Raw genomic sequence first — 18671 nt, 5'->3', positions numbered from 1 at the left:
GGAAGGAAACAAAAACAAACCAGATGGTTGGAACTAAGTGTGAGGTACCCGCACGAAGGACTAGGCCATGGAGAAGTCTGAGTATCCCATGAGCTGCTGATGCTTCGGCCTTTGGCTTACCAGGGATTTTCTTTCATTCTCTTGTTATTTATGGTGTGCATTGGGGATAATTTTAAGTATGGGGCGAGAAGATTATCTGGGTGATTTTCTATGATATTTTAGTTGTGTTAGTTTAACTAAAAAAATAGGACTTTTCCTGATGAAGGACCTCTTGGACAGCTTTCTTGAGGGATTAACGTCCAATAAAAAAGAAATCCAAAAATATTTGTTTTTTAAGTCTTAGGTAGATAATAATCCCCCTTGATTTTTCTTTTGGCATCAGCTCTTTTCCAGAGGAAGTAACTTGAACCGGATAATTTTTATTTTTAGGAAATTGAGGGAAGAAAACTTGAGTGTTCCATATGCATTGACCTGTTTGATGCTAGCATAGTTAGGCTTTAGCATGCATATTACCTTTCTAACATGTTTTAATGAAAGTTGATGCCGTGAAAGATTGAATTGCCTGTCTGTGACACTTTCTCTCAGTTACCTGACTCATTGTTCATGTAGTACTCTATTGCTTAATACTTCTTGACTTTGTGATTACTTGCCTAAACTTGAGAGTTAAAATGGAACCATACCGATTGAGGTCACGTGCATTGTGTGATGTGAGATGTTTATTACATTCTGTACTATCATGTGTTTGTCTAGAACTTGTCCTATGTGTTAGTCGAAGCAAAATAAGTAAGCTAGGAGATGATGTAGGCATTCCTTTGATTATCCATTGAGCTATTATGCCACCATAAATAAAATTATCCTTAGATAGCCCATTTGAGCCTATAAACCTTTTCTTTGGCACCCACATTACAAGCCGATTCCCATTTTGTTCTTAATTACTTCCTTCGTTTTAAATTGGATAAGGTACTTTCCTTTTTAGTTTGTTCCAAAATAAATAACACATTTCTAAATTTGGAAATAATTTAACTTTAAACTCTTTATTTTACCTTTGTACCCTTAATGAGAAGCTTTTATAACAACACAAATGTCATGGTCCCACAAAGCTTTAACCCCTTAAGCTTTTAAGATCAAAAGTTTTAAAAGTCTTTTCTTTTTCTTAAACTACGTGTCGTGTTAAACCACCTCATCTAAATTGAAACAGAGGGAGCAAATCTTTTCGAACCTTTACCTTCGAAAGCACTTAAGCCGCTAGAAGAGTAATGTGAGAGTTGGGGTAACTTTTGAGTGGAATCATAGAAAGGCCAAAAGGTGCATGTATGTTTTGGAAGATCATTAGCCGGGAAACCTAAGTTGGTGGAGAGTGTTGAAAAAAAAGGAGAAGAGAAAAAAAGCAAAGAAAATACATAAAGAAAAAAAAAGTATTTAGAAAATACACCTCATATTCATCATGATCTGGACTAGTGAATGCAGAGTTGTGATTAAAGAAGAAGGGCCAAGTTGTATATGGTTTCGTGGCATTGCTTGAATTGGTCATGAAAAGTATGTATTTGAAAGTTAAGTGTGGTGTATTAAAGTGCATAGGAGGGTTAGTCACTATACCCAAAATATATCCCACTCGTCCCTTTGCCTACATTACAATCCGTAAAGACCTAATTGATCTTAGAGTTTGCGAGCTTAGATTAGTGGAGATATACACTACGGGCAAGCTTATGGTACAACCACGAAATGCACATGAATTTGTTTGGTAGAGTGAAACGTTCTTTGTTCAAATATGCGATGACCTTAAATTATATTCGAATGCATATTTGAATGTGTGGATGAAATACCCTCTTATTCTTTGGTGAGGCACATGATTCTATGATGGATAGGTGATGTTATTAAACATCTCTTGATGGGTGAACGCATGAGTTGAGAGTGCTTATTGGCGACAAGTCGATCTTTGAGTTTGGGTAGTTATGGGCAGGTTGTTTGAGTATTTTAAATTAGTCACTAATAGTCAGGCATGTGAAAGTTGGGAAAGGTATGAATGCGTATGCAAGGGATTAATTGTTGGTATTAACCATGGTCATATGTGTAGTGTATTGAATTGCCAAAGGTTCTTCCATTGTATTATGTCTTGCGTGCATTGTTTGGTTAGCAAGGTTTTAGGTTGCCCGAGGACGAGCATGAGCATAAGTGTAGGGTGGTAATGTTAGGCTAAAATCCATATTTTGCATGTAATTTGCCTTGCATTATACATCAATCTTGTTAACTTTGATGTAAATATTTGTGACTTGAACTTAATAATGGTGTTTATATGTGTAGGAGTCAATTTGAAGGGATTTAACAAGCTTGCATGCAAAGTGAAGTAAAAAAAAAAAGAATTTGGAGGGAGTATGATTTTGCTATCCAGGTTGGCATCAGGCACCAACCGAAACGCCATTGGCAGAATAGCAAAGAAGTAGAAAATTTCGATGTCGAGGTTGGCGCCAAGCTCCAACCAAGACGGCTAAGGGCGGATTTCGTCCTAATTCGGCTAGGACTTGGTAGTTTTGACCCTACACGCCCACAACATGTATAAAAGGGATTCTAAACCTATTTCTTAGGGGGAGTCATTATTGATGAGGCAAGAAGGCTACGAGAATACTTGGAAGCAACGAATCACAAGAGTTTTCTTTTTCGTTCTTCCTTAATATGTATTTTAATGCTTTCAATTGTTATCATGATTCTTAGTATGGTTATGAGTAGCTAAACTTTCTAATCTAGGGTTTGATGAAACCTATTGGAGGATAATTTTTCACTACTTTTAACATGGATTTGCCTTTGATTTTTCTTTACTTGTTCATCTATATTTTCGTTGTTGTTGGTTGAAAAGCTCTCAATTAACTGTGCCTATTTAGTGTGTATATTGCTGGAGAGAGAGTACACATTTAGGTAGTTGTTAAACAATATCACTCCTAACGTGTGACGACCCGGTCGATTGTCTTAAGAAATAATGCCCTGATCCCCTATTAGCTACTTTCCTGAAGTTTATTTCTGTTATTTTGATTTGCTAGGATGTTCGGTTTCGAGTTTTGGAGAGTTTTGGGACACTTAGTCCCTAAATGAGAGCTTAAGTGTTGGAAAGTTGACCGTAGTTGGAACAATATGAAGACGACCTCGGAATGGAAAACCGATGGTTTCGTTAGCTCCGTTCGGTAATTTCGCGCTTAGAGGCATGTTCGGATTGTATTTTGGAGGTCCGTAGCTAATTTAGGCTTGAAATGCCGAAAGTTGAATTTTTAATGTTTCTGGTTCGATAGGGAGATTTTGATCCAAGGGTCGAAATGGAATTTTGGAAGTTGGAGTAGCTCCTTAGTGTTTAATGTGACATGTGTGCAAAATTTCAAGTCATTCGGACGAGGTTTGATAGACTTTTACATTGAAAGCGTATTTTTAGAGTTTTTGGAATTCTTAGGCTTGAATTCGATGAAAAATAGGTGTTTTGGTGTTGTTTTGAGCGTTTCGAAGGTTGGAACAAGTTTGAATGATGTTTTAGGATTAGTTGGCAGGGTTGGTTGAGGTCCCGGGGGCCTCAGGTAAGTTTCGATTGGTCAATCAGACCATTTCATGATGGTTGAAGTTGCAGAAAACTGCTGTGTGTATTGTGGACCAGTTGTTCTTCGCGTTCGTGAGTGGACCCTCGCGTTCGCGAAGGGTTAGGATGTGGAGCTGAAGGTTTGGCCTTCGCGTTCGCGAGGGAGGTCCCGCATTCATGAAGGGCTGGGGTCTTTGCACTATGCGTTCGCGAAGAAGGAAAAGTGGTCAAAGTCAATTTGTGCTTCGCGAACGCGAGGCTTTGACCACGTTCGAGAAGAAGGATTTAAATACCTGGGCAGAATGATTTAAAAGGCCTATTCCGCGATTTTGAGCCTAAGTTCCTCCATTTGTGGGCGATTTTGAAGCTTTTTGAAGAGAATTGAAGAGGGATTCAAGGGGAATCACTTGGAGGTAACATTTTTGACTTCATAATCGTTTATATGTGATTAAAGACCTAATTGGTGGTGAGAAATTTCGGAAAAATGGGTAATTGGGGCTTGAGATTAAGAGACCTTAACATGGGTATTTGAGGGGTCAATTGAACTCCGATTTCAGTGTTCTTGTTATATACAGACTCGTGAGAGTACGAGGTTTCTGAAAATGTAAATTTTACCTAATTTTGAGACGTGGGCTCGAGGTTTTTTTTTGTCATTTTACCTAATTTCACATATTAGCTTAGAATTTCTTTGTAGAATCAATTACTTTAAGTGTTATTTACATTATGCAATTGAAGTGAATAGATTTGGGCCATTTGGAGTCGAGTACTCAGGGCAAGAGCGTGGTTTCGGGTTGATTTTGAGCCGGTTCGAGGTAAGTGGTGTCTAACCTTGTGTGGGGACCTTCCCCTTAGGATTCAGTATATTTGATATTTGAAATGCCTTGTACGTGAGGTGACGAGTGCGTACTTGAGCTAACTGTTGAAAAATCCAGATTTCTTTAAGTAATTTCAATTGTGTTCCTTTTCTTGTTTTATTTTACTTGCAATTTAAACCTGATGTTATCTTAGAAAAAGCATGTCTAATTGACTTAACTATTTATTTGCTTAAATTACCTTAATTGAATTATGTGAAGCATGTTAGATTAGAATTACCTGTTTACTTGATACGAAATTGAGCTTAATTGAGTATTCTTGTGTTGCTGCCGTGTGTTTTACTTTGGGACTATGACGGCATCCCAGGAGATCCTCTGTATGTATTTATGATTTGAACTGAGGTGCAGGATACCGAGAGATTATTGGCACATATATTGAGGATACCAAGAGATCCTCGGGATACCGAGAGATCCCTAGCACATATTGAGGATACCGAGAGATCCTCAAGATACCAAGAGATCCGTAGCATATATATTGAGGATACCGAGAGATCCTCGGGATACCAAGAGATCACTGGCGTTTATTGAGGGTACTAAGAGATCCTCGGGATTCTGAGAGATCCCTGGTTATTTCATTGTGATTGTTTTTGCCTTTATTTCAGTTATTGAATTCCTTGTCTTCCTGTATTAAATTCTTATCGTTAGTTTTCAACTGTACTGCTTATCTTATGCTGTCATGTCTCTTATTCTTTATTTTATCTTAGTTGGGCCCTGACCTTCCTCGTCACTACCCGACCGAGGTTAGGCTTGACACTTACTGAGTACCGTTGTGGTGTACTCATGCCCCTTCTGTGCATGTTTTTCATGTGCAGATCCAAGTACTGCGACTCAGTCCTATCACCCTTGAGGCGAGGCGACTGCTCCAGCGATTTCTAGGTATATCTGCCGCGTCCGCAAACCGAGGAGTCCCTTTCTATTCTAGCTTTTAAACATTTGCCCTTCTGTATTTCTTTTCTTTGTTAGATATTCTGGAGTTAGAGTATTGTGTAGTGATCCTTAACTTGTGATTCATGGGTTTATGGGTCTTGGAAGTATGTATTGGTTCGAGAGTTAAATATTGTGTATGCTGAGCGGTAATTTTAAACACTATTTTATCACTCTTCATTCTATTTTAATTTGTTTTTATTCCGCACTTTGGTTATCTTCCGCAATTTAGGCTTACCTAGTTGTAGAGGACTAGGTGCTGTCACGATGGTTCACGGAGGGAGAACTGGGGTCATGACAAGTTGGTACCAGAGCTCTAGGTTCATAGGAGCCATGGATCACAAGCCGGTTCATTAGAGTCTCGATGATCGGTACGGAGACGTTTGTACTTATCTACGAGAGGCTATGTAACTGTTAGGAAAATTCCACTTCATTTGATTTCTTTGTCGTACGGGATTTTGATATCATAATTCTAAACTTCTATCTTCTATTCTCTCACATATGTTGAGTACACGTGTTACCTGAGATGATCAGGCACCTGCGCCCCCTACTACAACCATCAGAGGCCGGGGCCGGGGTAGAGGCTGAGGATGCGCATGTGGTGCAGCCAGAGCACCTGCACAAGCTACTACCGAGGTACCACCAGCAACTCCAGTCGGAGTCTAGGCACCTGATACGCCTACTGATACTACTACTCCAGCTCTTCAGGAGACTTTGGCATAGTTCATGAGCATGTACACCAATTTGGCTCAGGCAGGGTTGCTTTCCCTTACTACAACTATGTCTCAAGCTGGGGCAAGAGCACAGACTCCCACCGCCTGCACTCCTGAGCAGCGAGTGCATGTTAAGTAGGTCCCTAAGATTATTCATGTATAGCCTGCAGCCCGAGATCAGCCCGAGGACAGGGCAACAGCTTCCGAGGATGAGCAGCTGAGGCTTGAGAGGTTCAAGAAGTACTAGCCTCATGTATTCAATGGTCTAGCATCGGATGATGCTCTGGAATTTCTAGATGAGTGTTACTACATTCTCCGTACCATATGTATATCAGGATCGAGTAGGGTTTCCTTCACTACATTCTAGCTTCGAGGAGCCGCCTATGAGTGGTGGCGCACCTATGAGTTAGACAGTCCGGATGAGGCTGCTTTGCTTACTTGGGCTCAGTTTTCAGATCTGTTCCTGAGAGAGTATGTTTCTTAAAGCCTCAAGGACGCATGACACACTGAGTTTGAGCATTTGCGCCAGGGTACTATGACTGTCTCAGAGTATGCAGTCCGTTACACTAGTTTGGTTAGACATGCCCTAGCCTTGGTTTCTGCTATTCGTGAGAGGGTTCGCCGGTTTATTGAGGGGCTAATTCCCAGCATCAGGTCTAGAATGGCTCGTGAGTTGGATATGGACATTTCTTATTAGCAGGTGGTGAGCATTGCTAAGAGTATTGAGGGTATGCATGCTAGGGAGAGAGAGGAGAGGGAGGCCAAAGGGTCTCGAGAGTCAGGACATTACTCTAGTGCCCGTGCCCAGTTGCAGGTTGTCATGGTAGGGGTTATATGAGTCGCCCTATTCATTCAGCACTTCCAGCAGCCAGTGGTATTCCACCTCCTCCTAGGCCTCAAGAGCCTTATTATGCACCTCCGGTATCTAGCGTGCCTCCTGTGAGGGGTGCTTTTAGAGGTCAGTCTAGCAGACCTGGCCTGAGCCAATCACAGCCACCACGTCCTCTTAGAGCTTTTTTTGAGTGTGGTGACACACGCCATATGGTGAGATATTGCCCCAGACTTGGGAAGGTTGCGCCTCCATAGACTTCTCAGCCATAGCGTGCCCCGCAGAGTTCTCAGGCTATGGTTATAGCTCCAGTTGCTACCCCACTTGCTCAGCCAGCTAGAGGTGGAGGTCGGGGAGGTAGAGGTCACCCTAGAGGGGGAGGCCAGGCCTGATAGTATGCCCTTCCTGCCCGTATCGAGGCTGTTGCCTCCGATTTTATCATCACAGGTATTATGCTGGTTTGTCACAGAGATGCATTGGTTCTATCCGATCCAAGATCCACTTACTCTTATGTGTCTTCTTATTTTTCTCTGTATTTGGGTGTACCTCGGGATTATTTGAGTTCCCCTATTTATGTTTCTACTCCTGCGGGAGATTCTCTTGTTGTGGACTACATTTATCGGTCATGTTTGGTTGCTCTTAGTGGTTTTGAGGCTAGAGCCGATTTATTGTTGCTCAGCATGGTAGATTTTGATATTATCTTGGGCATGGACTGGTTGTCGCCCCATTATGCTATTCTTGATTGTCACGCTAAAACCGTGACGCTGGCTATGCCAGGTGTGCCGCGTGTTGAGTGGAGGGGTACTTTAGATCACACTCCCAGTAGAGTTATTTCTTTTCTTAAAGCTCAACGTATGGTTGAGAAGGGGTGTGATGTGTATTTAGCTTATGTGAGAGATGTCAGTATTGATACCCCTTCAGTTGATTCAGTTTTAGTAGTACGGGATTTTCCGGATGTGTTTCTAGTTGATCTTCTGGGCATGCTGCCTGATAGAGATATTGATTTTGACATTGATTTGTTGCCGGGCACTCAACCTATTTCTATTCCTCCGTACCTTATGGCTCCTCCTGAGTTGAAGGAGTTGAAGGATCAGTTACATGAATTGCTTGATAAGGGTTTTATTCAGCCTAGTGTATCACCTTGGGGTGCTCTTGTCTTGTTTGTGAAGAAAAAGGATGGTTCTATGCGTATGTGTATTAATTACTGCCAGCTGAATAAGGTTACAATGAAGAACCATTATCCTTTGCCCCGTATTGATGATGTGTTCGACCACCTTTTAGAGCACAGAGGTATGTTCTAAGATTGACTTGCGCTCAGGTTACCATCAGTTGAAGATTCGGGAGCCAGATATCGCGAAAACTGCTTTTAGGACTTGGTATGGTCATTACGAGTTCCTTGTTATGTCATTTGGGATGACCAATGCCCCAGCAACCTTTATGCATTTGATGCATAGTGTGTTCCGACCGTATCTTGACTCGTTCGTCATTATCTTTATTGATGATATTTTGGTGTATTCCCGAAGTCGGGAAGATCATGAGCATCACCTGAGGACTGTGCTTCAGACTATGAGAGAGAAGAATTTATATGCTAAGTTCTCGAAATGTGAGTTTTGGTTGGATTTAGTGGCATTCCTAGACCACGTGGTATCGAGTGAGGGTATTCAAGAGGATCCAAAAAAAATAAAGGCCGTGCAGAATTGGCCCAGACTATCCTCAGCTACCGAGATCTGTAGTTTCCTTGGCCTAGCGGGTTACTACCGTCATTTTTTGGAGGGGTTTTCATCGATTGTAGTCCCGATGACCAGGTTGACCCAAAATGGTGCTCCGTTTTAGTGGACAGAGGAGTGTGAGGCGAGCTTTCAGAAGCTCAAGACAACTTTGAATACAACCCCTATTTTGATATTGCCTACAAGTTCAGGGTCTTATATGGTCTATTGTGATGCCTCAAGGATTGGCCTCGGAGCAGTGTTGATGCAGGACGGTTGGGTGATTGCCTACGCGTCCAGACAATTGAAGATACATGAGAAGAAATACCCTGTTCACGGCCTTGAGTTAGCTTCCATTGCTCATGCCTTGAAGATCTGGCACCATTATTTATACGGTGTGCCTTGTGAGATTTATACTGACCATCAGAGCTTGCAACACTTGTTCAAGCAAAAGGATCTAAATTTGCGCTAGAGGAGTTGGTTAGAGTTGCTGAAGGACTATGACATCACTATTTTGTATCACCCAGGCAAGGCCAATGTGGTGGCCGATGCTTTGAGTCGTGGGGCAGAGAGTTTGGGGAGTTTGGCTTATATACCAGTATCGGAGAGGCCTATGGCGATGGATGTTCAGGCCTTAGCCAGCCAGTTAATGAGATTGGATCTTTCGGAGCCCAGTCGGGTTCTAGCTTGCATGGTTTCTCGGTCTTCCTTATTTGATTGTATCTGGGAGCGGCAGTATGATGACCCCCATTTGCTTGTGCTCAAGGACAAGGTTCAGCACGGCGATGCCAGAGATGTGACTATTGGTGATGATGGGGTATTGAGGATGCAGGGTCAGATTTGTGTACCCAATGTTGATGGGCTTCGAGAGTTGATTATAGAGGAGGCCCATAGCTCATGGTATTCTATTCATTTGGGTGCCGCGAAGATGTATCAGGATTTGAGGCAGCACTACTGGTGGAGACGAATGAAGAAAGATATAGTTGGATTTGTAGCTCGGTGCCTCAATTGTCAGCAGGTGAAGTATGAGCACCAGAGACCGGGTGGGTTGCTTTAGTAGATAGAGATTCCGGAGTGGAAGTGGGAGCGGATCACCATGGACTTGTAGTTGGGCTCCCACAGACTTTGAGGAAGTTCGAAGCTATTTGGCTGATTGTGGATCGGCTGATCAAGTCCGCTCATTTCATTCCTGTGTGTACTACTTATTTTTCGGAGCGGTTGGTGGAGATTTATATCCGGGAGATTGTTCGTCTGCATGGTATTCCAGTGTTCATCATTTCAGATAGAGGTACTCAATTAATATCACGATTCTGGAGAGCCGTTCAACATGAGTTGGGTACTCGGGTGGAGTTGAGTACAGCATTTCACCCTCAGACGGATGGACAGTCCAAGCGCATTATTCAGATTCTTGAGGATATGCTCCGTGCATGTGTGATTGAGTTTGGAGGGTCTTGGGATCAGTTCTTGCCATTGGCGAAGTTTGCATACAACAACAATTATCAGTCCAGCATTCAGATGGTGCTGTATGAGGCTTTATATGGTAGGTAGTGTAGATCCTCGGTGGGTTGGTTTGAGCCAGGTGAGGCTAGACTATTGGGCGCAAACTTAGTTTAGGATGCCTTGGAGAAGGTTAAGGTGATTCAGGATAGACTCTGTATAGCCCAGTCCAGACAGAAGAGTTATGTAGACCAGAAGGTTCGTGATGTTTCCTATATGGTTGGAGAGCGGGTTCTGCTTCGGTTTTCGCCTATGAAGGCCGTTATGAGATTTGGGAAGAAAGGGAAGGTGAGTCCGAGGTTTATTAGCCCTTTTGAGATATTGAGGTGTGTTGGAGAGGTTTCTTATGAGCTTGCCTTACCTCCCAGCTTGGCAGGAGTTCATCCGATATTTCATGTTTCGATGCTCCGAAGGTATCACGGTGATCCATCGCACGTGCTAGATTTCAATTCAGTCCAGTTGGACAAGGATCTATCCTATGTTGAGGAGCCAGTGGCAATATTGGATAAGCAAGTTAGGAAGTTGAGGTCAAAGAACATTGCTTCGGTAAAGGTTCAGTGACGGGGTCGGCCGGTCAAGGAGGCAACCTGGGAGACTGAGCAGGATATGTGCAGCCGTTACCCTCATCTTTTCACTACTTCAGGTATGTCTTTATGCTCGTTCGAGGACGAACAAATGTTTAAGTGTAGGAGGATGTGACGACCTGGTTGGTCATCTTAAGAATTAATGCCCCGATCCCATATTAACTGCTTTCCCCAAGTTTATTTCTGCTATTTTGATTTGCCGGGATGTTCGGTTTTGAGTTTCGGAGAGTTTTGGGACACTTAGTCCCTAAATGAGAGCTTAAGTGTTGGAAAGTTGACCGTAGTCGGAATAGTGTGAAGACGACCTTGAAATGGAAATCCGATGGTTCAGTTAGCTCCGTTAGGTGATTTCAGGCTTAGGGGCGTGTTTAGATTGTGTTTTGGAGGTCCGCAGCTAATTTTCGCTTGAAATGCCGAAAGTTGAATTTTTGAAGTTTCCGGTTTGATAGTGAGATTTTAATCTGAGGGTCGGAATGGAATTCCAGAAGTTGGAATAGCTTCGTAGTGTTTAATGTGACATGTGTGCAAAATTTCAGGTCATTGGGACGAGGTTTGATAGACTTTTTGATCGAAAGCATATTTTTAGAGTTTTTGGAATTCTTAGGCTTGAATCCGATGAAAAATAGGTGTCTTGATGTTGTTTTGAGAGTTCCGAAGGTTGGAACAAGTTTGAATGATGTTTTAGGATTAGTTCGCAGGGTTGGTTGAGGTCTCGGGGGCCTCGGGTGAGTTTTGGGTGGTCAATCAGACCATTTCATGACGTTTGAAGTTGCAGTAAACTGTTGTGTGTGTGCATACCAGTTGTTTTTTGCTTTCGCGAGTGGACCCTAGCGTTTGCGAAGGGTTAGGATGTGGAGCTGAAGGTTTGGCCTTCGGATTCGCGAGGGAAGTCCCGCGTTCGCGAAAGGCTAGGGTCTTTGAACTACGAGTTCGCGAAGAAGGAAAAATGGTCAACATCAATTTGTGCTTCGCGAACGCGAGGCTTTGACCGCATTCGCGAAGAAGGATTTAAATGCCTGGGCAGAATAATTAAAAGGCCTATTCCGCGATTTTGAGCCTAAGTTCCTCCATTTGTGGGCGATTTTGAAGCTTTTTGAAGAGGATTGAAGAGGGATTCAAGGGGAATCACTTGGAGGTAACATTTTTGACTTCATAACTCGTTTATATGTGATTAAAGACCTAATTGGCGGTGAGAAATTTGGAAAAAATGGGTAATTAGGGCTTGAGATTAAGAGACCTTAACATGGGTATTTGAGGGGTCAATTGAACTCTGATTTCAGTGTTCTTGTTATGTATCGACTCATGAGAGTACGAGGTCTCTGAAAATATAAATTTTACCCGATTCTGAGATGTGGGCCCGAGGGGTATTTTGGTCATTTTACCTAATTTCGCGTATTAGCTTAGAATTGCTTTGTAGAATCAGTTACTTGAAGTGTTATTTACAATATGTATTTGAATTGAATAGATTTGGGCCATTTGGAGTCGAGTACTCATGGCAAGAGCGCGGTTTCGGGTTGATTTTGAGCCGGTTCGAGGTAAGTGGCTTGTCTAACCTTGTGTGGGGGACCTTTCCCTTAGGATTCGGTATATTTGATATTTGAAATGCCTTGTACGTGAGGTGACGAGTGCGTACTTGAGCTAATTGTTGAAAAATCCATTTTTTAAGTAATTTTAATTGTGTTCCTTTTCCTGTTTCATTTTACTTGCAATTTAAACCTGTTGTTAGCTTTGAAAAAGCATATCTAATTGACTTAACTATTTATTTGCTTAAATTTCATTAATTGAATTATGTGACGCATGTTAGATTAGAATTACCTGTTTACTTGATACGAAATTGAGCTTAATTGAGTATACTTGTGTTGCAGTCGTGTGTTTTAATTTGGGACTACGGGACGACATCCTGGGAAATTTCCTGTACGTATTTATGATTTGAACTGAGGTACAGGATACTGAGAGATCCCTGGCACGTATATTGAGGATACCAAGAGATCCTCGGGATACCGAGAGATCCCTAGCACATATTGAGGATACTGAGAAATCCTCAAGATACCAAGAGATCCGTAGCATATATATTGAGGATACCGAGAGATCCTCGGGATACCAAGAGATCACTGGCGTTTATTGAGGGTACTAAGAGATCCTCGGGATTCTGAGAGATCCCTGGTTATTTCCTTGTGATTGTTTTTGCCTCTATTTCAGTTATTGAATTCCTTGTCTTCTTGTATTAAATTCTTATCGTTAGTTTTCAACTGTACTGCTTTTCTTATGCTGTCATGTCTCTTATTCTTTATTTTATCTTAGTTGGGCCCTGACCTTCCTCGTCACTACCCGACCGAGGTTAGGCTTGACACTTACTGAGTACCGTTGTGGTGTACTCATGCCCCTTCTGCGCATGTTTTTCATGTGCAGATCCAAGTACTACGACTCAGTCCTATCACCCTTGAGGCGAGGTGACCGCTCCAGCGATTTCTAGGTATATCTGCCGCGTCCGCAAACCGAGGAGTCCCTTTCTATTCTAGCTTTTAAACATTTGCCCTTATGTATTTCTTTTCTTTGTTAGATATTCTGGAGTTAGAGTACTGTGTAGTGATCCTTAACTTGTGATTCATGGGTTTATGGGTCTTGGAAGTATGTATTGGTTCGAGAGTTAAATATTGTGTATGCCGAGTGTGAACACGTGATTTTTGCCTCACAGGAATTACTCCTACAGAATTTCCAAAAATTAGATTTTCCTTTTAATTATTTGTTATTTTAGGAATTATAGAACGTTTCCAATTATTTGCATTTTTGTGCATGTTTAAGTTTTATTTAATTCATGAAAGAATACAAAAAAAATACATTGCATTTGCATTTAGGACTTAATTTTACATTTTTAGATTAATTAGTAAATTAGTTGTATTATAAAAATGAAAAAAATCACAAAAAAATAGTTCATTTTTATATTTTTTGTCTTTTAATTTTAGCTTATTGATTTTTCACTTTTAATATAGATATTAAGTGAGGTTTATAATTTTTCTTAATTAGTTTGATTTCACAATTTATATAATTTAGAAATTTTTAATTATTAGGATCGTTTTTAGTTAAAAAATTAAAAAAAAAAAGAAAAGAAAAAGGAAATTAGAAATAATAGAGGAATTAGAAAAGAATTTGGGCTACCTTTAGTTTAATTCCCCTAGCCCAAACATTTCCCTACAAAATCAACCCAAATCGGGGTAACCTGCTTCACCGCCCCAGCCCAAATAATCGGGCTGACCTGTCTAATCTGACACGTTTCCCTCTTAATATAAAATTCCTCTTATAATTTTCCCCCATTTGAACCCTAAACCTAGAGAAATCAGAAGCGGCGCGGAGTGTACTGTTCATCGTCTTCCTCGCCACAACTCACCATCACTCACCCGAGTTGACTCAAAATGGTCCCCCTCCATGTCATTTGATTCCTAACAGTTTTTGTTAGAGAAGAGTACGATTATTCCCTCAAAATCGCGGATTTTTGTACAAAAGGATAATTGTTGGACGAATGGAAGCCGTGGATAGATGTGAATCAATCCTAGCCCTCCATTTGTCCCAAAATTGTTCAAAACTTGAGAGATTTTTCGGAGTTTTGGCAGATTTTGGAGAATTTTCGAGGGCTCTATATATATGAGGTAAGTCTTCTATGCTAAGGGAGAATTAGAGAGAGAAAAAAATTAGAGGAAAAAGCGAAGAAATCTTCAACAGCTTAGCCTAAAAACTTCTAGGGATTTGTAGTCGTCACTTTTCTTTAAGCTCTCATCTTCTTCCGTCTGCTTCTTTCATTTTCAGAAAACATATATAAAAAAATAGTTTGTTTTCTCAAGAGAACTTGATTTAAAAATTCAAGTTGTGGTCGAGTTTGTTTTTTTTTGGAGCTCAAATTTCGGCAATGTTTCAGTCAAGCTGGTTGATTCCTGTGTTCTTGCTGTTGTTCGTTTCAAGCTTTGAGTCGTCGTTTTACTCGAGTTGGTTTAAATTGTTGTAATCGTTGAAGTTTCATTAATTGAAAGCTCCAATTCCAGGTTCATATTTCTTCCTTTTGCTATGTTTTTCTTTCTTTTCTCAGTGTTACTGTCGTATGGGTGTGATTAAAGTTTGGTGATGCCGTACTCTCTCTTTAGTTGCTGTGATTATAATGTATGAGAAGCTCATTGACACAGATGCATATGCTAAGCTTTCTTCGTAGAATTGTGTGGATATGCTCTTATCAGTATGTTTAGTTCATTTCTTAGCCTTTTGTTTGCGACTTGATGTCGTTGCTAGGGTAACAGTATCGTGTGGGAATTGTTGAAGTTTGGTTAAAAAATGTCTTTGCGTTTTCTCTTGATTTCTTCAATCAAAAAAACCTGAAATCCTCATTCAGAGAATGTCATTCCTTTGTTGGTATAAACCTGAAGCAAGATTTTAGAACCTCGTGTGCTAATCTGCATTTTGCCATCTGTTAAAGTGTAACATGTTAGTTTCGAGTCAGCTGTGTTTTTACGGCAATGGAGTTTCCAGTTCCTGCAATGCTGCTCGTTGATTTAGCCTCTGATTTGTCAAAAATATTGAATTCTGTTCGTTTGAGTGTGACTCCTTCAATGTGAGCAGCTTCATTGTGTTAGTTGTATTCCTATTTTTGGTAAATCTCAGCCAGTGTAGTTTTGAGCTTTGTTTTCTAATAGTACTCATAACCAGTGCCGTTTTGATCATTATGTTGTGGTTCTGGTTTTGTTTGCAGTCAATTAGTTACTCTTCCATGTCCCTTGTTTTGTCAACAATGATTTTCTTTAAAGTAACAGATGTAGACATCTTATATCGGCTTGCATATTGGCTTGGACTCTTTTGGTTGCTGCTGTTTAGTGTAGTACATTTTTGTGCTTTGCTTATTAACATCCTAATATCTCATTAAGATGATGTATTTTGTATTTTCCCTTTAACTGATTTAATGACTGAATTTGTCTGAGTCACCGCTGCATTTAGATCATTTCAGTAACATTATTTCTTTTGAAATCATGGTTGGGCAGAATAATCTTCCAAAGTTTGTTTATTGATGTAAGATTTCGAGTGCGGCTGTTTGATATAACAAATCAGTTCTTTTACATTCATGAATTGAGGCTAGAAGTTGTACACTGTTTTCCAATTTCATGTCATTATATGCAAATCTACTCTTTAGCTATTGATTCATGTTGATGCCAAATAATTAAGAAGGAAGTTGACTGATTCGCGCCAAGGTCATTCCTGCGGCCTTGTATTCAGAAATTGGTCAATTTACCAAAATTGGACGTATGAGTATAAAGTTCTAAATGTCTTGCTGCATTTTTGTTGATCGCATGGAGTTATTCCATGGCTAAAACATGAATTTGCTGTATTGAGTGTTGTTTATAGTTGTAAAGATATATTAAAGAGATAACCATGCAGTTTATTCACCAATAATTTGTTTTCCACAATCTACGACCTTGTAGTAATCTTAAGCAAGCTTAGGAAATAATCACTCATGAACACCGTAGTTTGCTTTATGCTCGATTTAGACTAGTGTTATGATTGTGTATACGTTCGCGTAACATAATTACAAATTTAATTCTAAAAATGACTCGAGGGATGCGTTCGCGCAACTTCAACCAAACTTTTCTTAATAAAATAAATAAAGCGTTATTAATGGTGGACACATTTGCGTGACATGATTTTTGACGCGCTAAAAAAAAGAGTATACGTACGCGTAACTCAATTCTTTAATTACGAATAAATCAAGTGATTAAAAGCGGTTAAACAAGTAAATTCACATAGGTCCTAAAAATGAGTAATTGAACAATTAAGCCAAGTATAAATTGCTAAGCAACCGTGCTAGAACCAAGGAACCCGGGAATGCCTAACACCTTCTCCCGAGTTAACAGAATTCCTTATCTAGAATTTCTGGTTCGCAGACTTCAAAAGGAAAGTCGAAATTTCCTTGATTTGAGATTTAAAATAAACCGGTGATTTGGGATTTAAAATAAATCGGTGATTTGGGACACCAATTAAAATATTCCAAGTGGCGACTCTATTTAATTAAATTAATCCCATTTCGAATAATGTCACTTAAATTGGAAAAACTCTCTTATATCCCTCTCGGGTTGTAAAAAAGGAGGTGTGGCAGCTCTGGCGACTCTGTTGGGGATCGAGACCTCAGAACTTCCGGTTCAGGGTTCAAGAATTCAAGCTTGTTAATGCGATTTTTATTTGGCTTTATTTTTGATATTACTTGAACTGTATTTAAATGTCTTCTTACGCCACCCATCTAAGTCTTATAAAAATGGTGCACACGTTCGCATGGCCTGCTTTTTCTGTAGAAATTATACCAAATAAGACGGGGCTGGGCAAGCAACAAGGCCGGGCAGACTTTCGTGCTCCTGGTACGTTGCCCCCTCCTCGACCCCAGTTGTTCGCTCGGGTAACCCAAGTCTAGACCACAAACCCCAGGTTTTAAACTTAGAATAACGCAACCTCATGCCGGATCCCTAGTAGGAACGATTATTTGCATCACATGCATTTGACCTTGGGGAATCAACACAGGGGTTGGGTCCGTCTAGGATAGGTGTACCCAAAATAAAAATCATCTTGATTTACTCTATTTATAAATCCCAGTATTTGAAAATATCCCGAAACTCTACCGAATGTTTGAAAAAAAAAGGAAAAAAAAAAGAAAATGTATTTCAAAAGAGTGAGTCAAATATCATGTTTTTATGTCAAAATTGACCGAACGACGCAGGTCTGATTCTCACCGAATGTGGGATACGTAGGCAACCCACATAAGGTTCGGCCTCATTTTTTTTTACAAATAATAAAATAAAGGTGTTTTAGGGATTTGGTCAAAATAATAAGCCGACCCAGCTTCGGTTGTATTTTAAGTCGTTTCTTACCGGAATAGCCTTAGATTACATTCCAATTGTCGAAAGGCTATTTTCGGGAGGAACAGGTAAGTCTGTTTAAAAGGTATCTTTTCCAATTAAATACTTACCCCCGGGCCCCAAAATTCGTTTGGAATTATGAAGGAGCCACATTTGCAAAAACGACCATTTTTGCTAACATAGCAATAAAAGGGAGTTCTTGTCCGTTGATTTTCTTCAGAAAAACTTGTTTTGCAAAAAGAATTCACAAGAGTCAACCCTAACCTTAACCCTCCGCAGGTACAAATGAATACTGTCCAGGACTCATCACAATTTGTCATAGAATCGGCTCGGTTGCAGATTCGCAGGTGGTGGGATGATTTAAATGAAGATGACCGAGAATGGGTGAAAGAACAATTGGGTTCCCTAGTAGACATCATGCACATCAAGCCCTCGGAGGATTTAATTAAAGCTTTGGTAACCTTTTGGGATCCCGTTCACAATGTGTTTCATTTCTCGGATTTTGAGCTCACACCCACTCTGGAATAAATAACCGGGTATACTGATTTCGGCCAAGAGTTAAGAAAGAAGCAACTCATATTCCCCAGGGCTCTTTTGGTGCACAAATTCTTCGATCTTCTGAATATCAGCAAACAAATGAACAAGGCCCACGCGAGCAAAGGATGTTGCTCTTTCTACTTCCGTATTTCAGGTTCGGGCACTCAGCCGGGTTTGAAACACATGAAAAGGGGTTGAGTAACAAACAAGACAAGACCATATGGCAAATTTACCGTCAGTTTGCCTTTATCGTGGCATTTCTAGGGGTCATGGTCTTTCCGAATGCGGAAGGAAAAATAGACATTCGTATGGCCAGAATCGCACAGGTCCTTGTCGACAAAAAAATCACACACTTGTCCTATTAGTGCTGGCGGACATTTACCGGGCTTTAACCCTATGCAAATCTGGGGCTCAATTTTTTGAAGGTTGCAATGTTCTTCTCCAAATGTGGATGATCGAACACCTTCGCCGTCATCCTAAGTTCATGAGATATGCTTCGGACGGGAACAATTTCATCAAAAAGTATGAGGAAAGGGTGGAAGACTACACACCGCCTGAAGGGTTTGAAGCCTAGCTTT

Source organism: Nicotiana tabacum, chromosome 7 (assembly GCF_000715075.1).
Source record: "Nicotiana tabacum cultivar K326 chromosome 7, ASM71507v2, whole genome shotgun sequence".
NCBI lineage: Eukaryota > Viridiplantae > Streptophyta > Magnoliopsida > Solanales > Solanaceae > Nicotiana > Nicotiana tabacum.
This window is presented reverse-complemented; position numbering follows the sequence as displayed.